We start from the raw sequence: 24,770 nt of genomic DNA on the forward strand, positions 1-24,770 counted from the left end.
GATTTAGTCCCCTGAAATCTCCATTAAACTTTTATGTACCTGGAAAATATCAAGCAATCCAGAATTATTTTGTTTTTGATGCATTTAATGGTATATTCCCTTTATTATTTTCCCACTTATTTTAGCAGTTTGAAGCCTGCATGCTGAGGAGACTAAAATCTAAAATTTTACCTATAGCATGCGCCATTACTCCCCTGGCTTCAGTTTCTCATCATTTTAAAGAAAAACACCTCATGCTTAGTTTTCCCTTTGTGAATAATTTAATGTTAAATCGTGGAGATCTGCAGACTGTCACAGGAGAGATGCAGTGACCTGCTGAAGGGGACACACAATCAGTGTTGCCAACTTAGCGACTTTGTCGCTATATGTAGCGAGTTTTCAGATCCCTTAGCGACTTTTTTTTAGAAAAAAAGTCGCTAAAAAAAGACGTGAAAGTGCGTATGGCTTTTACTCTCAACAAGCAGCAGGTGCTGTAACGCAGTCAGTTCTTCTTTTACTCTTGTGCTGTTTTGTGGATCACAAGGTTTAAAACTACTTATAAACACACAAAGTAACTCCACCAGAGCGCCTATTCCGGGTCACTTTTGCCGGTCCAAGCCCGGGTAAAGGAGCAGGGTTGGAATTGTGACATTAAAAAAAAAACAATAATTGCTAAAAGAAATTTAATTTGTAGTTCTAAATAAACTCTAAATGCATTTAGGACCTTTTTTACTCACTTTATGTCTCTTCCACGATGTTATTTCTCTCTCCAACAACATAGGTTACAATTAGATTCGCATGACCAATTATGCAAATTAGGCAATGACGTCATTTAGCGACTTCTAGCGACTTTTAGGACAACCAATAGCGATTTTCCTTACTGAGGAGTTGGCAACACTGCACACAATAACTCTCTCATTGACCTCAGAGTCTCTCTGAACAGCTAGACTCTTCCAGCTTACACTTCTTCCATTACATTAAGTCTAGTCTGGATCAATGCTTTTAATACCACAGACCTCTTTTGAACTTGGTTATATAACCAAAGTGGGGAGAAGAACTTAAATTTACTCAGAATGTCACAAACAGCTTTGTCTGTTTTCCTCTCTTTCTTTGCAGCCATTTTCTGTTTGATTGAATTTTAATGACTTGTATTTGCCATTTTTAGATTCTGCTTCCTCTTTTTCCCCCAAATAATGATAGCGTATGTCACAGGGGGTGGGCTGTGGTGATGGAAAAATAAAATTCTGGCAATTTTAATTAATAGCCAACATCTACTTGAATATTTCACACTGTGATTTGCCTCGATTTGGCAAATGAACAGTAATATTACAGTGTCTGTAAAGCCCTGTGTATCTGAAGCCTGTTACTCATAAATCTGTCTTTTTGACTTTGACTCTCTCCTCAGTCTCACTCACACAGAAACACCTTCCTCTGAAGCCTACATGACTAAGCTGTGGAGGTCAAAGGCTGCACATCAAGATGTCTAGACAGCGTTCTCCAGACAATTTGACATTACACCCCTTCATGACGTCACTACAGGGGTGCGTTTCTGTTTGTTTGCGCGCATGTGTGTGCGTCATTGTGGTGAGAGGTGAGGACAATGTGTGTTATGACTGAGGGTCCGACTTACAGAGTGTCTGTGACACCGTGTCTCAAACAAGCCACCCCACCCCCTGAAAAAAATATTAAAAATTCTCTAAAAATCCTTCTGGAAGTGTTTAACAAGCACACAGACTTATTTCATCTTCCCCCCTCTTTTGTTACTCGATGTCACTTCCCGATCTGCTCTGCCCCATCAAAAATAGACCTCACTATTTTGAGCAACAGAAAGTGTGGAGCTACTTCTGGGATGCTTCCACAACTGATGGAACTGCAGTTGGAGCACAAACAATGCAGCCCCACCCGGCGTATTTCCAAAATTACTCACAATATGTCACCCGCAATTGTCAGAAATGATACGTCCATGGAGTTTCTTCTTTCATTTCACCCTCATTTATGGCAAGTCACAGAACAGAGTCAAATCAGTAGAGGATTATGGTTCATTACAATCTGAGAATACAATGAATGCATCAATACCATTTTATCCACATGAGATGCAATTATTGTTTTTGACCTTGTATAAGTACGAAAACTGCAGGGGAAGGGCGAGATCCTCCTTTAACAGAAGATGCCATGCTATATTTTTCTGGTTAAAAAAAGAAATTTACCAAGACTTATGAATGTTGTAGGTCACTGATCAACGACAGCATTGCCATTTATTTTAGCATTAGCAGAAGAAATGGTAACTACATGCCAGAAACAATTCTTGCATGTTCAGTTTAATACATATGACTATGACACTGACAGCTGTGTTTTAAAGCCTGAATTATTTGTTCCCATTTTTAAGTGTTGTTAAGTGTTAAATCTAGATCAGTGTCTTAACACTAAGCAATTTACTTTACAACCTTTTTTTTTCCTCGTCTGGGAATGAGTGTGTACTTACCTAATGAATAAGATTCATTGGATTCGTCTGTTTGTGCTCCACATCCAATAATCCATCTTGCTTTAGCTTTGTTTAATCTCTAAATATTTACAGAAGAGTAAAACTAGTATGCGGTAACACAAACAACGTCTGGCCGCTTAAACTAGAATGAGAGGTTTGCCAAGCTCCTCCTGCCCCAGGTTGAGACACTGAAAAGCCTTTTTTTCTCTCTGATGGTTACATCACCAATAAATAGACGGAAGCACTGACTAATCAATGCAGTCCATTAACTCCATTTACAGAAATGAAATTGTCTCTGGTATCCACAAAACCATAAAGAACTTCTACAAAACCATCCATAAAAACATAATTGTTCCTAATCAGTATTAGCCAAAATTCAACTTATTGTGTTAGATTATGCTGAAATATTACCCCATTAATTATCTGCACAGGAAGTACTTGGATCATTGTCATGCTGTAGTGCTTTCCTGAATAATGAACGCAGTTGGCTGCTGGACGCTATAGTTTGATTTTCGTCTTTATTGACAGCCGTTTGAGACAAAGAACTGCAGGAGTTGAGGGAGCACTTTGTGCATGTCAAATTAACATTTCATTTCAGGAACAGAACAAAAGAAAACAGAAAGAAGCCAGAAGAATCATGACAGGCGTATTGCAATAATGGAGAAATCTGTCTGCAATATAAGAGGTACAACATCTACAGTGGGGCAAAAAAGTATTTAGTCAGCCACCGATTGTGCAAGTTCCCCCACCTAAAATGATGACAGAGGTCAGTAATTTGCACCAGAGGTACACTTCAACTGTGAGAGACAGAATGTGAAAAAAAAAATCCATGAATCCACATGGTAGGATTTGTAAATAATTTATTCGTAAATCAGGGTGGAAAATAAGTATTTGGTCAATAACAAAAATACAACTCAATACTTTGTAACATAACCTTTGTTGGCAATAACAGAGGTCAAACATTTACTATAGGTCTTTACTAGAGATGGCACGATACCACTTTTTTATGTCCGATACCGATACCGATATCATAAATTTGGATATCTGCCGATACCGATATGAATCCGATATAGTGTTTTTTAATCAACAAAACTGTTTTTTAAAATATCTTGCTGCATTTTGCAAGTCTGCAAGTTCATACTCAAGTTTAAAACAACAACTACACTAAAGCTATTCTGTTATACCTGTATACAAAAAAAATATTTCATAGTTCAGCAATACTGATCAATCTAATAAACTTAGACCTACACCATCCTCCCTATTCTGGTATTTTAAAGAGTACTTAGCGTAAATATTAAGCAACCTAACTAATAGGGTTCCAACTCCCAGCAACAACAAAAATAAATAAATAAAAAATAGGGAACCACCCCTCACACTCCACCTCATGATGCTTAATCGACGTAATCAACCTTAATTTGATGCAGTGTGAAAAAAAATGCACAGAAATCAATTATTTTTCAAGAAATATTAAATAGATTCAACATCTTTCTTCAACAAAATTGCAGACTGCACAGATGGTACCTTCCCAAAGTAAAAAGTACTATAGCTTACTAGGGTATATTAGACTTAATAGTCACTATATACAGTAATTGACTTCTATTCATTTTACATCAAATTAAAACTTTGGGTGTCAGATAATTATTTATTAAAAGCTCGACATTTTAAATGAGAATAAGAAAGAAAAGTATGTCTTTGTGCCCCCTTTTCCCTGTTCATGCCCTATCGGCCCCCCTGGCTAAACTTTGCTAGATCCGCCCCTGCACAGTTACCAGCGTCAGCTACGTAGAAAAAGATCCTGGTGTAGAAAGTAATATTAAATAAATTCTAACAACAGCTTATCAAGCTTAAACGTTCTGCTGTTGTTCAGCCGCTGGTTTCCTCTTTCTGGTGCAAAGTGGGCCAAAAACAAACAAGAGACACGGACTCGCGACAGAAAAGCCGATCAGCTGATCATTTAAGCAGTTTCACGATTGAAGTAGCAGCCGGAGAGCGAGAGGCAGTCGCTTGTTAAGCTTAACGTGGGAATGCTTTACAAACATTCAGAGATGGACTTACACACTTGCTTTACTTCTCTCGGGGATAACTTTGTCGGAGATGAAATGCCAGGTTGCTAGCGAAGCTCCACATGCTATCCAGACCACCGACAGGTCCGGCATGCCACAGCTGCTCTATCACGTGATGCATACTGCTCCGACTGCTAACGTTCTGAGGTGAGTTACGGCGTGTTGCAAGTTTTGCCAGGTGCTTTCGTGATATTTAATGGATCGGATTACATTTTTTATTTTTCTCCGATATCCGATCCAGTAATTTAGGTCAGTATCGGACCGATACCGATACGTAATATCGGATCGGTCCATCTCTAGTCTTTACCAGGTTTGCACACACAGTAGCTGGTATTTTGGCCCATTCCTCCATGCAGATCTTCTCGAGAGCAGTGATGTTTTGGGGCTGTCGCCGAGCAACACGGACTTTCAACTCCCGCCACAGATTTTCTATGGGGTTGAGGTCTGGAGACTGGCTAGGCCACTCCAGGACTTTCAAATGCTTCTTACGGAGCCACTCCTTTGTTGCCCGGGCGGTGTGTTTTGGATCATTGTCATGTTGGAAGACCCAGCCTCGTTTCATCTTCAAAGTTCTCACTGATGGAAGGAGGTTTTGGCTCAAAATCTCACGATACATGGCCCCATTCATTCTGTCCTTAACACAGATCAGTCGTCCTGTCCCCTTGGCAGAAAAACAGCCCCATAGCATGATGTTTCCACCCCCATGCTTCACAGTAGGTATGGTGTTCTTGGGATGCAACTCAGTATTCTTCTTCCTCCAAACACGACGAGTTGAGTTTATACCAAAAAGTTCTACTTTGGTTTCATCTGACCACATGACATTCTCCCAATCCTCTGCTGTATCATCCATGTGCTCTCTGGCAAACTTCAGACGGGCCTGGACATGCACTGGCTTCAGCAGCGGAACACGTCTGGCACTGCGGGATTTGATTCCCTGCCGTTGTAGTGTGTTACTGATGGTGACCTTTGTTACTTTGGTCCCAGCTCTCTGCAGGTCATTCACCAGGTCCCCCCGTGTGGTTCTGGGATCTTTGCTCACCGTTCTCATGATCATTTTGACCCCACGGGATGAGATCTTGTGTGGAGCCCCAGATCGAGGGAGATTATCAGTGGTCTTGTATGTCTTCCATTTTCTGATGATTGCTCCCACAGTTGATTTTTTCACACCATGCTGCTTGCCTATTGTAGATTCAGTCTTCCCAGTCTGGTGCAGGTCTACAATACTTTTCCTGGTGTCCTTCGAAAGCTCTTTGGTCTTGGCCATGGCGGAGTTTGGAGTCTGACTGTTTGAGGCTGTGGACAGGTGTCTTTTATACAGATGATGAGTTCAAACAGATTGCCATTCATACAGGTAACGAGTGGGGGACAGAAAAGCTTCTTACAGGAAGACGTTACAGGTCTGTGAGAGCCAGAGATTTTCCATGTTTGAGGTGACCAAATACTTATTTTCCACCCTAATTTACGAATAAATTCTTTACAAATCCTACCATGTGAATTCATGGATTTTTTTTTCACATTCTGTCTCTCACAGTTTGAAGTGTACCTCTGGTGCAAATTACTGACCTCTGTCATCATTTTAGGTGGGGGAACTTGCACAATCGGTGGCTGACTAAATACTTTTTTGCCCCACTGTAGCTCAGAAAAACAATATCACATCCAATGAAATTATATTTAACATCAGGTTTTAGTTTTCTGTAAACCTTTGCTTTTATGGTGACTTCTTATTTCTTGCCTTGCTAACTGGATATAGATCCTTGGAACAGCATAAAGTGGTCCCTCGCTATAACGCGGTTCACCTTTCGCTTCCTTGCTGTTTTAGCGCATGGTGTTCTCCGTCCTGATTGGCTGTAGACCATTGTACAGAATACAATTTACATAAATCTTTGATGGCTAGCAGTGAGTCTGAAGTGCTGTACTGTATGTTTGCAAGTTTTCTCCCCGACAAACAACAATGTCGACAAAACGTTTTGCACCGTCAAAGGCAACCGCGGTTCATTCTATAATATCATCATATCATCATTCTATAATAGCGACTTATTTTTCTTGCGGGTTATTTTTGGAACGTAGCTCCCGCGATAAACGAGGGACCACTGTACACCAAAATCCAGAATGGTTTGGTTACTACACTACATGGCAAAATGCCGGTGTTTTACATATGTACAAAATAGTCTGTGTCACTTTGTTTTTTAAAAGCTGGAAAACAAAAGTGATCTGACTTGACATTTAGTGAAGGTTTGCCTATTTTATATCTTATATATTTTATATAGATATTATTTCTCCTCCTATAATACTAATTATTTTATTATTTTAAGTATTTCTGGAATTTTCCCATTTTTTGAGCTGATCAAACTAATTATTTTTCACTATAGTGAATTACTGTGAATTTTATGTAGTCCCTACCTAAAAGTATGAAACCACATGAACACTGGAGCAGCTACAGTGAACAAGTTGAGGATTTTTGCTCGGGAAAATTATGAATAGAACCTAAACAAAAAATCACACTTTCAGTTCAGTTTTCCAGGTTAGATTTTAATTACTTTTATGTTAGCATTGAAAACCTGTAACACAACAATTAAAGTCGGTATATGAACTATTACTGATGTAAGCAGACGCTGTGTTTAATGTGAAGGAAAGGAGTCTTTCAAAATAGATTTTTATATAGAAAAAGTGGATAATAAAATTAAGACAAAAGTAAGTAATTTGAGAATGTATAAATGTCTTGTTTCTATAATTCTATATCGCTTTACTAGTCCCTAAGGACCCCAAAGCGCTTTACACATTCAGTCATCCACCCATTCACATACTGGTGATGGCAAGCTACATTGTAGCCACAGCCACCCTGGGGCGCACTGACAGAGGCGAGGCTGCCGGACACTGGCGCCACCGGGCCCTCTGACCACCACCAGTAGGCAACGGGTGAAGTGTCTTGCCCAAGGACACAATGACCGAGACTGTCCAAGCTGGGGCTCGAACCGGCAACCTTCCAATTACAAGGCGAACTCCCAACTCTTGAGCCACGATCGCAATACCTGCATAGTTGAGACTCTGCAATCGCCGGCAAACACTTGTGAATTGATCAGGGAATCTGAAGTGACCAGTGGTTACCAACTGGTCTCTTAACCAGTTATGGAGAGGTTCACTGTCCAGACCTTTAGGGTTATGGATAAATGATGTACAGTTAATTCACAGTCAGAAGGACTCTCATGTATTAAAAAAAGATAACTCCCCCTCGCAAACTACTAAAGAATCTGTAGTAGTTAAGTGGCACCCTGAGGCAGGTGTAGGCGATAATTATACTGTACATTAGCTGTGTTTGAACAGCTAATCTGATAATAGTGTGTATAATGCAAAAAAAAAAAGAAGAAAAAAAAAAAAAAAGAGGTGACCATGTTTTCCAAACTCTATGGAAATGTCCAGTGTATTCCTATAAACAGTCTAACGCATAAAGATATTTGGAAAAAACAAAGATAATTTGTTTCTCTTTATTGTATTTTGTTAGAACTAAGTCTTTACCTTCCAGGACACAGACAAACAATTTTGTGGTATTGTAGTTAAAAATGACACATTTTAAACTAGGGTTGTCAAAAAATGAAAATAAACTAGAAAAAGTTGCATTTCCTGCAAAAATGCTCTGTGAATGCCGTGTAGTGGAATCTGCTGAAAACAGCTGAATAAGGAAAACTATGTGCTGAAAGAAGGTGAAGAAAATGAAAATTATGCTGGAAACAGAGGAAGAAGCAGAAATTTTTGCTGAAAAGGGGTGAAAAAACTGAAAATTCTGCTGAAAAGTAGAGAAGAATCTGAAATTTCTGTTGAAAAATAGTTTAAAAAGTTTAACTGTTAACTGAAAAAAATGCATAAGTGGGATTCAAAGCTGGGCCTCCTGCTCTGAGAACAGCTGCTCATCTCACTGAACTAAAACACAGCTCACCCTGGCAAGCAAAATCAGTGACCACACTGATAATGTGGTCCATTTATTTTAATGGGACAAACAGATAATAATAATTTTAATATGTCAAAAAGTATTGAAGTTATAAGCACCGGAAAGAGCAGAAATAGCAGAATATTGTAAAATTTAAACGTTAAGTTAAGCGCCAAAAAACGTACGGAAGCAACTAGAATAATATAGTGGAATAAAGTATAAAGAGAAACTGGATCTCGGATTGGGCACTCATTTGCATGAGTTTCAATACCAATAGCGCCGTCTTTGTCTATTCCAGTTGACAAATAACCGCAGACAGTCGGGCACACAGCTCCTCCTTCACTAACAGCTGAAGTGTTTCACATTGACAACACTAAACAATGCTTCAGGAGGAATTTTGAGAGGTCAGCCTAACCCCCAAGAATATTCAAGTACTAAACAATTGTCATAAATGTTAACCTGACAGAGCACATGTTAACGTTAGCTGCTTAACTATTAGCAATTACCCTTTAGTCACAAATCCAGCCTCAGGGGGTCACAAGCTAATGCACTCCCAATAACTGGCACTAGGATAATTAGAATGGGTGCATCGGAATGCAGAACTGGAATAAAATCTGTAAAAGAAAAAAAAAGAAAAAGAAAAAAAAAAAAAGCAGATTCATCTGCACCCAAACATACCTTTATCCAATGGCAACATTATCCATCTTTAACTTTAAAAACATATTTATAACTCTGTTACCTTTATTAGACTGCCAAGTTACCATTAAGGTGACAGCTAGCCACTTTGGTTAATAACAAAATGGTAACATTAATGTGGGAGTTAAGCAGTAAATGATATCGGTCCTGCTCATCTCTACCATTACATTTATATTATTTAATTTTACAGGATGACACAATAATTTGTCTGTAGAAACTACGGTTTCTCTTAGCCTTCAATCACCCAAGTATCATACATTCTGCCTCTGCCTTAAGTGTTTTATCTGATGTAGGTTACTACAATGTTGTAATTTACACATCCACAAATATGTGAGGGTCCACATAAATTCAACTGAGGGTGAATGCAAGGATGTCCCCATATCTCTAATTTGTTGTAACCGGGCTCAAATACAAATGCACGTCTCCTCCAAGTGAAGTACAAAGTCATGTAGTAAGCACCACTGCTTTGTGTAGTGTCAGCTTTAATCCGCCTGATCTCTCAAACCTGATAACAAAGTTCAGTTTAAAATCAAGATACTTAGACGAGAATTAAGCCATTCAGTTGATAAATCGTCCAATAAAAATTTCCGTCAGAAAGCCTGTAATGATTGGGTGACTGTGTTTGACGGCCTGTGTGTGTGTGTGTGTGTGTGTGTGTGTGTGTGTGTGTGTGTGTCTCCATCAGTCCTTTGGCTCATTAGCTCAAGGTCCCGAGGGATTGTTTTGAGGCTGCTGTTTTGAAGGACTGGTGATGATGTTCCACTCACTGACAATATGACTCTACTACCAGCTGTATGTGTGACGTGTGTGTTCTCAGCTAATAAAGCATATATGACACTGATTAGTGTGAGGCTACAGTTGTGTAAATATAAGTGTGTGTTTCCATGCGTTTGTGTACAGAGTGATAAGTGATCACTCTGCTGATTAACAGCACCACCACTTCCTGCCCCATCAAAACAACTGCATTAAATGTGTGTGTGTGTCTGTGTGTGTGTATAATGTGACTGGATCAGCCACTTCTGGTGCTATCACACTGAATGAATAGCTGTGATCAGTGGTTATCGCTGATAACACGTTATATAAGAGATATAACCTGTAGGTGCAATGACATCCACCATCATTATCATCCATTGTAATCTGTGATAAACAGAAAGCTACCCACATTATGTAATAACTGTCTAGCAGTTGCATAAAATACATGTAAAAATCTCTGTTTAAAACGTGAGCTTTTTCACTGGTTGATAACAACATGAGAGCTTTTTTTTTGGGTGCATAAACCTAACCAGCCTCGCACACTCACCTCCAGTTGTTTAAGATGCAAAAATATATTTATTTGCAACACTTACCATTACGCCTGCACCAGGCAAGTGTTTGATCACAAAAAGGCCATTTTATTTAAGAAGTGACTGAAAAACTGAAAACAGCCAGCGTGTTTCAATGACTGCAGTTGTAATTTTTTTCCATACGAATTAAGATCTGAAAGAATGATTAGATTAAGGTAGAGACGTAGAGTACCTGTGTTACATTAAGGCCCAATGGTCTGCAACATCATCAGTCCCTTTTATATATGCTTGCTCTTAAGGCAAACAAAACAAAACAAAACAAAACAAAAGGTTCAATGACTTATTTACACTAAGGTTGGGCAATAAAATCTTTCCAACTGACAATCGTTAGTCCAATAACCAACCATAGGGATATACTCAAGTATGTAATCATGCACAGACTGATTTGCATGTTTATAATTTCTAAGTTTTGTTATGAGGGAATATTTGACCTTTACTTGTTTGTTTCAGTATTAATGAAGCTACGTTTTGGATTATTCATTTATTTATTTATTTGAGATGCAACAAATCGCACAAAAGACTTAACTTTACATAAAATATTTTTTTAATGTTTGCTGGAAGAGAGATTTAGATTTTTGACTTACAAAATTAAACAAAAAGTATTTGTTGTTTGGTTGAGTGTATGAGACAGATAAATGCTGGAACAGCCTGTAAACACGGTTATCCAGTCTTTAAGCCTGACATAATTAGCCGTGCCTGGGTCCAAATTCTTCTGCAGATCCCCAAGTCACACGACCACTGCAGCATCACTGAGAGTTAAAAACTGTCCAAATCCTTTCATCTTTAATAAAGTGATCAGTATTGCTGATCTAAAAGGTGTAACAATTAAGTTTAACGTCCAGGCATCCATGAAAACCGAATTTATGAAATTTAATGGAGTTAGAAGTTAGCAGGAAGTTAGCTTGCTAGTTTCCATCTAAATATCATATACCATGTTCTGACTGAGGGATTTATGAAACAAATTAAGACGTACAGCTATGGTATCATTTCTGACATAAATGAAGACAAGAAAGTAAACAGCAGTGACTTTTATAGGGTTACTGAAGTTTGGCTAGCTGGTATATAATGATGTGCTATGTGATCGCTAGCGACACAGCTATGTTAGCATAATGTAAACAGTGAAGCTGGAGGATGAACAGCAACTTTTTTTCCCACTCGATAAAAGTTAATGTGAGGGTTCCCGAAGGTTCGGGACAAATGCAATCGAATGGCAGGATGCAGTAAACAGACCAAGCTTCAGTCAGGAGAACAACTGAGATAATCAAATTCAAATCAAATTCAAATTTTATTTGTCACGTACACAGTCATACACAGTACGATATGCAGTGAAATGCTTAGACAACTGCTCGTGACCTAAAAAAAAAAAAAAAAAAAAGGCTATGAATAAGATAGGAAATAAATATGAAAAATTAAAAAGGGTAAATTTAACTAAGAAGGAATATAATATAAATTAAGGTTAAAAATGAAATAACTGTACAACACAAATTAGAATGAAGGGTAAATTTAACTGAGAAAGAATAAGATAAAATATATAATTTAAAGTTGAAAATAAAATAACTGTACAACAAAATACACAATACACAGTATAGAACTATATAAGAATGTATGAAGAAATATAAATAAATAAATATATACACAATAACAGCAGCTGTACAAGTATTAACTGGAAATGAAGAATATAGTGACCACTGTTGTGCAATCCACATTATGTCTTGTGCAGTGCAAATATGCTTAAAGTGATTTAAGTGATGAAGTGAAAACAAAGTCCAGAATGTCCAGTGTGTGTGTAAGAACCATATGTGTGGGTCAGTACTGTGTGGTGGTGTGAATGACAGACCGTATCGCCTGCAGGAAGAAGCTCCTCCTCAGTCTCTCTGTGTTGTTGTTGTGTGCTGTTCCCGAACCAGGTTAAGATGTTTCCCGCCAGGATGCTCTCTATGGTGCACGAGTAAAAGTTCCTGAGCACCTTGGAGGGCAGTTGGAAGTCTCTCAAGCGTCTGAGGTGGTAGAGACGCTGTCGGGCCTTTTTCACCACGGTGTTGATGTGACAGGACCATGACAGGTCCTGCGTGATGTGAACTCCGAGGTATTTGAAGCTGTCCACTCTCTCCACTGGGCACTCGTTGATGACAGGGGTCTGGTAGTTCCTCTCCTGCTTAGTGCTGAAGTCCACTATCAGCTCCTTTGTCTTACTGACGTTTAGAAGGAGGTTGTTCCTCTGGCACCAGTTCTCCAGATTCCTAATCTCCTTCAGGTAGGCTGTCTCGTTGTTATCAGAGATCAGGCCCACCACGACGGTGTCGTCAGCAAACTTGATGATGGTGGTGGAGCTGGTAGTGGCCACACAGTCATATGTGTACAAAGAGTACAGCAGGGGGCTCAGAACACACCCCTGGGGGGCTCCAGTGCTGAGAGTGGTGGAGGCTGAGACATGTCCGCCCATCCTTACTGCCTGTGGTCTGCCAGTTAGGAAGTTGGAGATTCACTGACACATAGATGAGCTGAGTCCCAGATGCTCCAGCTTGGTGGTGAGTGTGGAGGGAATTATGGTATTAAATGCAGAGCTGTAGTCTATGAAGAGCATTTTAACATAATTCCCCCTTCTAGTGTCCAAGTGAGTGAGTGATGTGTGGAGGAGATGAGAGATGGCATCGTCTGTGGAACGATTTGGACGGTAAGCGAACTGTAGTGGGTCCAGTGTGTCTGGTAGTGAAGAAATGATGAAGTCTCTGACCAGGCGTTCAAAACACTTCATCACTACTGAGGTGAGGGCTACAGGGCGATAGTCATTGAGAGAAGCAGGGTGGGGTTTCTTCGGGACAGGAACAATGATGGACTCTTTGAAGCATGTGGGGATCACCGACTGAGATAAAGAGATGTTGAATATTTCAGTGAACACAGGAGCTAGCTGGTATGTGCAGTCTCTGAGGATACGACCTGAGATGCCGTCTGGTCCTGCTGCTTTCCTGGTGTTCACTCTCTTGAAGGCTCTCCTTACTTCATGCTCGGAGATGACGAGCACGTTTCCGGTGCTGGCAGTATCTTCCTGTCTAGCACTAGCATTGTTGGAGTCCTTAGCTGCAGCCTCGAAGCGAGCATAGAAAGTGTTCAGCTCGTCTGCCAGAGTCACGGCCGCGTTCGTCATACCGGTTGTTGGTGCTTTATTGTCCGTTATTGTCCTTAGTCCCCGCCACAGGCTCCTAGAGTCACTCTGTTGGAGTTGTGACTCTAGTTTCCTCCCGTAGCGCTGCTTCGCCTCTTTCACCGCCCTCCGCACGTTATATGACGCGGCTTTGTACGGGTCCATGTCCCCCGTCGTGAGTCCCGTGTTGTAGGTAGCGGCGTGGTTTCTCAGAGCGTCGCGGATGGTTTTATCCACCATCGGCTTCTGGTTGGGAAACGTTGTGATAGTCTTTGTCTCCACGGTATCATCCGCTAGTTTCCCGATGAATCCCACAACCGCTTCCCTAAACATGTTGACATCATCATCGGAGTTGTTTCTGAACATGTCCCAGTCTGCGTCATTGAGTGCGTCCTTTAACGCGGCCACTGATTGATCCGTCCAGCGCGCGACCTTCCTCTGAACCGGAACTTCCTGTTTCAGCCTTTGTTTGTATTTTGGCATGAGGGAGATGGCGGCGTGATCAGATTTGCCAAACGGAGGGCGGGATTGTGCCTTGTAGCCGTCCTTGACCGTAGTGTAGCAGTGGTCCAGTGTCCTTTCACCTCTGGTGGGGCAGGTGATGTGTTGATAAAAGTTCGGCGCTGCGCGTTTGAGGTTGGCGCTATTAATTATCTTTGTCTTAAAATCGCTGGGAGCCAAAATCGCAACTGAAAATATATTTACTGCACGGCCCCGATGCAGATCATAAATATCAAATAATGCAATTAAAAGAAAGCAGTGCCTCTAAAGACAATTCATTCAGCAATTACATTTTCCACCCCAACTCTGAAGGCAATTTAATAATACATGATGATGATGAAATTTCTAGGAGGCTGTGTTGCTGTATGTGTGAGTATGCACTGCAACACGTGCAGCTCCTGTCATGTATCAATGCATGCTCAGTCGAGTGTATAGGCATCTCAAGTGTGCTCACATGCATCACAGTGTGCGTGTGTGTGTGTGTGATGAGGTATCATGGCAATCATTTGCCTTCTGAGTGTCTCCTGAAAGATCATTGTGACTGTTATTACAGAGAAAAGAAGAAGAGTGGACATGAGGAGGAAGACGTATTGGTTTCACAATACTGGCGCTAAAATTGTGACATTTTGACCCACTGTTTTGTAATTACCGTCACATGACTCTGTTTTTGCAGAGAGAAAGGCCTCAAAAGAGTGTGCATTAGGAGGCAGGAGTCACAGTGCTGTGGGAGACCAGGAAACAAGATCACATGAACATCAATCACATGAAGTACCTTGATTTCTTTTTCCCCCTGGACTTTTCACACTTCATTTCATTTTCAGTCGCTGTGAAGTACATACTCCACAACCATGTTCACCCAGCCATTACTGTAAAAACAACAATCTACACTGTGGACCAATGTACCGTTACACACTTTGTTGGTAGAATAAAGTGGAAGGGATAGAGGAAGACAAGAACGGGGAGGATGGTGAAAGGGGTGAGGTAAGAAGAGGAAAAAAGGAAGGGGACTAAACAAAGACTGAGCTATCATTTTAAAGAAGAAGAAGAAGAAGTACTAGTACTGCAAGATGACGGAGAGAAAAGCAGCAAGGCGAGGGGAGAGAAACGAAAAGAAGACCCAAAATAGAAAACCAAGCAGAGAGAGAGAGAGAGAGAGAGAGAGGGGCAAGGAAAGAAAAGAGGTTGCGTGAGATAGACAAGACACTCGACGTCACAGCTTTGCCTTTGAGTGAAGTGATGAGAGGAGAACGGGGAGCGGAGGGAAAAGAAAGGAAGATGAAGGGGGAGAAAAATAAGACAGGAGGGCGACAAGTGGAGCGAAAGAGAATAACAAAATGAAGGCAAATGAGCTAAGTGAAAGAGGCGGAGTTAGAGAAGGAAGGAGAAGTGATGGAGGAAGATCAAAGAGGGAGCAGCATGGACAAGGGATCATCAGTGAGTGATGAGAAGGAGAAGGGGGGAGTGAAGAGTCCAGGAAGGATGGAGTGCACTGCCTGTGTTTCACTCTGCTGCACAAAACAATCACAAGCCAAGCACCTCTCTCTCTCAAAAATAAAAGAGTGGAGGAGGAACAAAAAAGTGATGGAAAGAAAGAGAGAGAGGACTGTGGTAGTTTAAAAAAAACAAAAAGTCCTCACCCACACAGGTCAAAGCTGAGCAAAAAAACCCAAAACGCTTCCTGTCAGCTGAAACCCAGCTTCATATCACACATGTGAAAACTCAAAGAGCTCCAAACACCATCGCAACACCAGCTGCACATTTACTTATTGCTCGTTTAATGACATCACAAGCCTACAAAATGGAAACGAAATGAAAGAAAATAAAAATATTCATTCTCAAGCTTTAGGCCAACAGTCTCTACGAACTCACAGTGAAAAGCCAAATCTGCAGTAATGTCAGCAGGCAGAAAGGAGCAAATCCTCATTCACAGAGGATGAATCTTTTCTTAATAAATGCCCAAACCTCTTTCTGCAATAGCAAATTCTGTAAAACTGATTTTATCCACTATTTAATACTTTTTCAATATATTTTCTGTTAGTCGTCCTACATTATCCCTTTAAAAGTCAGGGGCAGTGATATACTAGTGAGAAGCTTAGGGTAACATCACATTGAAACCTGTATGTGATCAAGTTCCCCTTTTGTTAAAAAAATGTTTTTAATTCTTTTAGCCACTTTTTCCTCCTTTACAAAGAAGTCCCACAGAGTAGGACTTAGCAAAAACGATTCTGCACTGTGCATGATACTCCTACTCCCAGCTCATCATTTTTCAAAATGCAGTGACTGTCGAGATGATGCATACTTTAGTCCAAACCGGGATCAACCTTTTCTTCTTTCAGCTGCTCCCTTCAGAAGTTTTAGTCGATCATTTTCATGATCACCTCCATCTCACTCTACCCTACCATCCTCCTCTGTCACACCAGCCTTATGCATGTCCTCTTTCACCACATCCATTAATCTTCTCTGTGGTCTTCCCGTTTTCCACTTACTTGGCAGCTCCATCTTCAACATTCTCCATCCAGTATATCCACTATCCCTCAGTTTGACATTTCCAAACCATCTCAGCCTTGCCTCTCTAACCTCATCTCCAAACTGCTAAACCACACCTGTCCCTGTGATGCACTCATTTCCAATCTTCTCCCTTCTGGTCAAGCCAATGAGAATATCTTCAGCTCAGCCTCCTTTTTGTCAGAGCCACCGACTCCAAACAATAAGTCACAGCAGGTTATACCACCAGCTTCTAAACCTTCTTCTTCATCCTTCTGGCACAAACTACCCCAACACTCATCTCCTCCCACTCCAACCTGTCTGCACTCTCTTTGTCACCTCTCTTGGGCACTGTCTGCTTTGAATGGTCAATCCCAGGTATTTGAACTTCCATCCCTCTTCTCTCCGGCGCTTACCTCCACCTCTCCAGGATCTCTTCCACCTGCTCCCTAGTTTCACTACAGGTGTCTGAACCTAACAAGCACCTGAAAATCAAACACATCTGGAATTGGAAAACAAACAAACAAACAAACCAAAAAAAAAAAAAAAAAAAAAGAAGGAGGAGGAAGAAAGAACCCAAAACACAAAGGTCTAATTAGGACGTGAAGCACAGCCTTCTGTCTCCTGAGGTTAATGTGGTTACTGCTGGTTAACTGCAGTTGTTGTGCCTGAAACTGCATGTTTCAGGCACAACAACAGTAACAGAGTAAAAAAAAAACATTTTAAGGACAAAAACCTGTCCTGGGAATTTCCCTGTAAAACACATGATATGTGAGCAGCGAAAGTAGGAAAGGAGAAAATAGGTGTAAAGTGCTGACAACAGCTTACACAAGGTGAGAAGCAAATACAACACACTGAATTCGCACATGATGTTATCCAGTGACTTGTTACCCCCCCTCCTGTCTTCCTCACGAGTTGCAGACACACACAAGCCAAATCTGTGTGACTTTTGTCAATTACAGCTCAGCTGGAACATAAACATGTTTAAAGCAGCCACGCTACTCCCAACTAAGCCCATGTTTTGTGGGCCTACAGACAAGGCCAATCAAACAGTTAAGACCAAATGTGACCCATAAAAGGGCTAATAAAGGAATGCTCATTGCTATCTGGATACAGCCATGAATACAACCTAATTCACTGTAAAACCTTTCTTCTCCACAAAATAAGGCAAAGTGGGGTGAATCTGCATGCATTCACAAATCTAAATATAGCCAAGCCTCTTCAAACTAAAAAACGAAAACAAAAAAAACAAAAAAACAACGCAATTCAGTCAATAACGGCGGAGCACGCATCATGTTAACAAACCTGGTGGATGATCATAAACCTTCAGCTGCTCCTTTTTCACATGTTCAGATTTTAGATTAACAGAGAAGCTGCAGCCACCTGATGATAATGTTCAACAATGCAAACACCAACTCCACTGGTTCTCTTATGCATGTTAAAGCCCTCTCAAAGCACTTTTACTCCCATGCTTTGGGTTCTCCACTTTTATCTCGTTTTTTCATCTCTCGCCTCTGTATCCCAGCACCCTCGTTGATGCTTGTGCTTAAGAAATGCTAGATGCTGGTTAAAAGTCACACGTCAACTTTCCATCGTTTATAGTGCAATTTAAGAGAAAGAAAGCACACAAATCTGACTCCAGTATAAGTCTTTAGAGCTCTATCTGCACACCTTAAATGCATCCCTCTCTGCAGCTGCTGAGGTAACATTTGGACGAAGCACAAAAAAAGATGGGGAGGGGGGCTCACTGAAGTGTGTTGCATAATCAACACCATCGGAACAAACAGCAGAAAAACATGAAAAACCCTGACATTTTGTGTCTTGGGAGACGTTCTGTGTCAGAATACAGATTGACAGACCACGTGACTTTTGCGCATTGCTTTGTGGGTACCCGTGGCAACAAAATCAAAACACTGCATCGAGCGCTAGTATTTCCAGCACCGGTAATCATTAATTCTGCGGTTTTAATCCCTACTTGCATTTTATTTGGCCCCAAAAACAGTTCTGTACAAAATGACGGAGAACACGGCAGGTCCGTACAAAGACTGACTGGACGAAAAGGCAAAAAAAAGGACGGGGAAAAAAATCAAAGGAGTGAAAGGGTCAGACCCATACGAGCATACAGAGTGGAGTAAGGACGTTAGCGTGCTGCCCAACTTTCATCACGCACATATTTATTATTATATGGTAATAAGTGTGAGTGCATACACTCACAAAATGTTTAGTAACTTCAGATCCCTGCAACAAGCCCAGGTCCAGTTTACTTTGGTGATTTGGACTATTCCATTTCCCAGCTGTTCTTTTGTTTCCCCCCTTTATTTCCTGTACAGGCAAACACAATCGTTTCAGGTTGTAGTATTACACAACATTTTCAGATCTAATAGAAATAAAATGAGTTTTTCGTAATTCATTCAATTTATTGTCTTTATTTATAACTGACATTGTTTCATTCTATTATAGAATCTTACAGGAAAGAGGCAAAATTGTAAAAATCCATTATGCTTCATTAGCTGCTTCGGTGAAAAACAAATCAACAATGCAAAAAAACCCCAAACATTGCAAAACAACATATTGGAAAACATGTATTCATCACTTGATTGCTTCAATACAACCCTTGGGCACATATATGCGGGACTTTTCGTGGCTGTTTTGAGCTCTCTCTCTCTTAACCGATCAAATCTTGCTGTGGTAGCAGCTTTAAACTCGGTCTGACACAGGCTGATACAGGTTGATAGAGGGTGCCCAGTCTGGATCGCATTCCAGCATTTTGTAGGCTGGTTTTCCTACAAAACACAACAAACATTAGCCCACAAAGCCACAGTGAACAAAGCAGCATAGCACAACGATTTCAATTCAAATCAATATAAGACTTATTTGTAACCTACATCAACAATTATGTTATGATAAATTAAGTAATAACTACAACAGAAGATGTACCTTTGTGGAAATGCTTGGAGCAGACTAACCTGTGAGCTGGAGGGTTCTGGGACTTTATATTTGGTCTTCGAATGGCTGCAATCCAGGCCATCCGTCGCCTCTTTGTTACTTTGGAAACATGGCTCGAACAATTTCTCTTCCACGACGTAATCCAATAACAACCGATCTCTTTACCCGTCGGCTTCCCGTGGCTGACATGCGACCGGCTATTGCAGTTAATAATACAACAGCTTCTTGCTATTTTTTGTGTTTCTTTTTATCTCCATGTGACTGTTTTCATGTGAATGCCTGCGTACGCTAGTACCACTTGCCACTCGTTCCCAGAATCCTTTGCGGTTTTACCCCTGAATGACGTCACATTTTCAATCTCTATATATAAAGGTGGATGAGACTGACTACCCATCTGCTTTGATCAGAGCCAAACTGGATGTTGTGATATTAGTCAGTGCTTTAGCTGAATCTTCCTTAGACATTTAATGTGTTATGTTGATTTCATTTGATAGATTCCCCCCCCCCTAAATACTTACTCACTGTTAATTATTAGATTTGCCAGGGTGATAGATCACCCAGTATTAGCTACAGTATTTGCTATATTATCTTATATATTCATATTTAAAATGATGAATGAAAATGTAAAAGGTAATAAAGAGACAGGGAACTTTGCAACGTCTCTGTTGGAAACACCACAAACACAATCAGTGTCTGATCCAAGCAGAGCCGTAGAGAGCTTAAAGGGGTAATCCATCACTCATTCTCACATTGACACTACATAACTATTGGCCGATATATCAGAAGATCTCATTGTTTGAATCTAGCTAAACAGTAGTTTGTTTAATTTGACATTTAACTTACATGAAAAAATATACAGTGATTGGATACATCCACCAAGCACCTCGCTCCTGAAGGATACCTGCAGTCCATTCTCATTCCCGAGGCACAATGACGATTTGTCAAGTCCCGCGGCGTTCCTGAGGAATGCGAAAGGTGACCTTCCGCATTCTTATGCTACGTGCCGGGTTATAGATAAAATCCAGTACAATAACGCTCCCGAGGTAGTACTCATTCCAGCCATGTATTCCAGTCCTAACGCTAACCAGAACCTTATCCCAAACCTTAACCAGCACTTTAATCATTTTAGATAGTGTTTTCCAAAACGATTTAAGTAAAATGAAAGTACATATGTAGATTCATTCCAAATGGTTCTCATATTTCCTTTGTTTTGTTTGGTTTTTTTTGATCTTGTAATCTAGGGACGTCTTGGGTGCCTGGAAGTGTAATATATCGATGATTTGTCACCTAGCATATGCTTTGGGAGTAAGAACGTGTTAATACCTGCACACAGATCTGCTTCTGATATTTTGATGTGAATACCAACAAGAAGTCTACTAATATTCTATATTTCAGTTTCATATGTTTGTGAAACATATTACCCCAAATGGTAGAGAATTTTCAAAAAAAATAAAATAAAATCGGGATCTAGATCAACTCCAGGGGTTAATCACTTCTGCAGAAAGTTTTTAGTCACCATAGACTGTAAGATGTTGCAAAGACTGGCGATCTTGCAGAGGCACAATTTCAGAAACTATAGTTAGATTAACACTAAGACTTTTCCCATCATGCTCCAGATGAAAATTTACCACAAAAAAGTTGATCAATGGATCACATACAGAAGCAGGTTTTTGTGTTTCTACTGAAAAACAAACAAACAAAAAAACAATACAAAAGTGTTGATTTAACTCGAGCATCAAGACCCTAATCCAAGACAGTATGAGCATTTATGTACATTAAAAATATAACTGTGACACTGAAAGTGTTGGAAAACTACTTCAGAGTAAGGTTGTCCATAACTATACAGTCAAACAAACAAAAACTGAACGCATAAATTGAACCAACCACAAAGCTCTTTGTCAGAGGTAATTAACAGAGACACAAAACAGACCAACAAATGACTAAGACAACGGATTAATAATCAAAACTGATTTGTGTCAAATGACTAATCACTTTAATTGTTAAAAAGGAAAAAAGGGTCTCCTCGAATCTGCTCCGGCAACAAATATTCAGCTGCTGCTACTGCTGCTGTAATTACTCGTGATAATTAGGAGGATCTAAATTATTTTGTTGTCCTTTTGTCCCGACTCACACAAACATGTCGGCTTTCCCTCACAGAGGCGTGGAGCTCGGGCTGAAATGAACGTTTCACAATTGCTGACAAGCAGATGTTTCGCAATTAATTAAAATCTCAAGCTACAACTGGGCGCAATAATTGTTCCTTTGCTGCTGGATGTTCGTGTTGTGGAGCCACTGCTGTGTGTGTGTAAACTTAATGTTTAGTCTGACATTTCAAACAAAGCTTCCCGTCAGAAGGAAAAGGGAAACGCTTAAATAAAAGTGTGTGTTGGGGGGACGCAGCTTAATATGCAGGAAAAGCCGTTGGGTCCGCGGTGGCGTGCGCACTCATAAAAACAACACATGCGCACGTTCTGCAGCTCCATCCGTCTCTTCTCACTTTTTTAATTTGTTTTTTTATTTCTTCTCTTATGTGCTCTCATATACACGCGCGCACGTGTCTGCATGAACAGAGAAAAGCACAGTCTAGCCACACGTGCACGCCCGCCCCCTAAACCCCCGCCCCCAAAAAACACTGCACAACATCCTTCTCGCACAGGCAAAACGCACGAACGCGCAAGAACCGAGCCTTCGGAGACCAACACAAACTCTGCAGCCCTCCTCTCTCTCCTTCTCTCTCACACACACACGCGCGCGCGCACTCTCTCTACACCCCCTCTCTTCCCAGCATTAGTCAATAGAGTCAGGATACATAAACCACCCACCAGTCACCCAAAGCATCTCCCAGCCAAACCCTACCTCTCTCTCTCTCTCTCCCTGAAACAACACACATACAACCCGCAACAGCCTGAGCAAGAACAGGACAAGAACAGCAAGAACATTCAAATTCTTAAATTAAATCAGGCCAAGTGCCCAGAATTCATAAACACGCAACAGCACGAATTCAGGTAAGCAGCGCACCCAGGTTGGCTTATCAGCACGTATGAAAGCAGCTCCAGCTCAAGTGTGAAGGTGTAATACAGTCAGAACATGTGGGAGGGATGGACGAGAACTGTGGCACAAATTCAGTCTTTCTTTGGGTTTAAAGCACATCTGACACACTCCAGTCTTTTTTTTTTACTTGTTGTTGTTGTTAAGACCAGGCGTGTGGAGGAAGCTCTTAGTTGAGGACAAGCCGTATATAAAAGCTGTAAAAGTACCAGCTTTATTGGCCCTTCATTGCTGCTCTTGCTTATGTTAAAACTGACGCTCCAACACCATGGCCGACGTTTAATTTTGGGGAAACATGATAACAGGTACAGCCGAGCGCTGGCGCAGTTTCCAGGCAGCCTTTCAGTTATCTTGTTTATTTTTTAAAACCGGCCACAGCTTCAGTCAATTAATCAATTACGGACGCATACAGGTGTTAATTCGCGCTGTTTGCCGGTTTAAGCCGGATTTAGAAGAAGTCAATGTTTGGTGGCTCTTACCTTTTTGTCCGGAGACCTTGTTTCTCCGTTGGTGTGGGGAAAAAATAATAAATAATAATAAAAAACGGCCGCTGCGCTCCTCCAAAATGAACGTTAACTCCCTTCTCCCTGGAGGTCTCGCGCACTTCACGTGCGGAGCTTTCTCACTCTCTGCGCTTGTCTGTCCGTCTTTCTGTCTTTTCTTTTCTCGCGGGATTTCCTCCTCCACCTTCCAACCGTCTTCTTGTACTTCTCCTCCTCCTCTTCTTCTTCTCTGCTTCTTCTTCTTCCACCACTTTCTTCTTCTTCTTCTTCAGCTCGTTCTCCTCGCGCCATCCGGACGAAGACGGAGCGGCTCGCGACGCTTGTGCTCGTGCTGCTGATGCTGCGCCTCCATCCTGACGCCGGCGGCTGCTTCAGCGGGAGATAGCAGAGATGCTCTCTCTCTCTCTCTCTCTCTCTCTCTCTCTCTCTCTCTGTGTGTGTGTGTGTGTGTCTGAAATCTAAATCCTGTAGCTACAGGTGATGATTTTTTTTAAATCCGAGATAGAGTCTTAGTGCAGCCCACGCGGTTGCTTGCAGAGTGTCTTGTTTCCACAGAGAGGCGTCGGTAACCGCAGCGTTTGACACGGACGAGATACCACTTCACGTCCTCTCGATCTCTCTCGCTGTTGACCCCCATCAAACGAAATGGTATAGATCCACTCCATTTCCACTCCACTGCATTTGGAATAGGAACGTTCCTCTCTGTTTCTTTTTGATTTATATGGTCGTATTTTTCTTTTTTGCGACAGGCGTGTTTAATAAAGACTTTGCACGTTGATGTTTTCTACTCAGCTCAACAAATATTTGATAAGGCATCCAGCACTTTAATCGTTATATTATGGAGTTGTTAAAACAGTGGTGCTTCAGCATTTCATTACACAGTTAAGGATCTTTATGCTTCTTTTGTTGCAAGGAATACTGAATTATCTTTACCCTGCATTTATTTGTGACGTTTCTGACAAATAAATGCAAACTAAAGGATGGACAGATAGATCAATAGATGGTTGCAATAATTTTTAAGCATGATAACTTCATAAAAGCACAACACAAGGGGAAAGCATGACATTTAAGTAAATCTGTCAAAAACCAAAAAGAACATTTCAGAAAATAGCACACATAAAGCATGTTTCATACAAATAACTATTCAGAAAAGCAATAAAAGCAAAAACACCCGATTTCATCTATTTTTTTCATAACTTGTTCACTACACCAAAATAATCCAACTGTTTAGTTTTTTTTGTCTTATTTTCAATGAAACCTTCTGTTTAAATTGATTCTTAAACCACTTTTCACCCCTAGAACAGCCTGTAGACTGCGTATGTGAAATTCATTTTACATTGTGGGCCACATACAGCTCACTTTGATCTTAGGTGTGCCGAACCAATGAAATCCCTCTTTCTGCTTCTGGGAAAAGTGCATTTTCAACAGTATGTCTCAGTTTTTTCACATGATAAAGAAACATTGCTGAAGTAAATGAAAGAAATCTCTCAGCGTGGCTGTTTGGGGTTAAATTATAAGCAATAAATGTGTAAAACTACAGAAAAAGTTCTGGTAGCTCGATGACTTGATTGTGTGGAATCTCTATAAAACAACACACATTTGGAGAGTCAACGGTGACAAAAAACAAATGAGTAGACTTCAGTTATTTGGGTTTTTTTTTT

At 40.7% G+C, this 24,770-nt stretch overlaps 1 protein-coding gene across 1 annotated transcript in view; it reads right to left on the minus strand.

Annotated features, from left to right (window-relative positions):
- The window catches only part of trpc5a (transient receptor potential cation channel, subfamily C, member 5a), a 207,613-nt gene extending 183,948 nt beyond the window's left edge, over positions 1-23,665 (minus strand). Inside the window, exon 1 of the mRNA XM_026163141.1 lies at positions 23,086-23,665. The gene's annotated coding sequence lies outside the window, so the exon portion shown is untranslated. The remainder of the gene's footprint in view (positions 1-23,085) is intronic.
- Positions 23,666-24,770: the final 1,105 nt, after the last annotated feature.

This window comes from Astatotilapia calliptera, chromosome 3 (genome assembly GCF_900246225.1).
Source record: "Astatotilapia calliptera chromosome 3, fAstCal1.2, whole genome shotgun sequence".
Classification (NCBI taxonomy): domain Eukaryota; kingdom Metazoa; phylum Chordata; class Actinopteri; order Cichliformes; family Cichlidae; genus Astatotilapia; species Astatotilapia calliptera.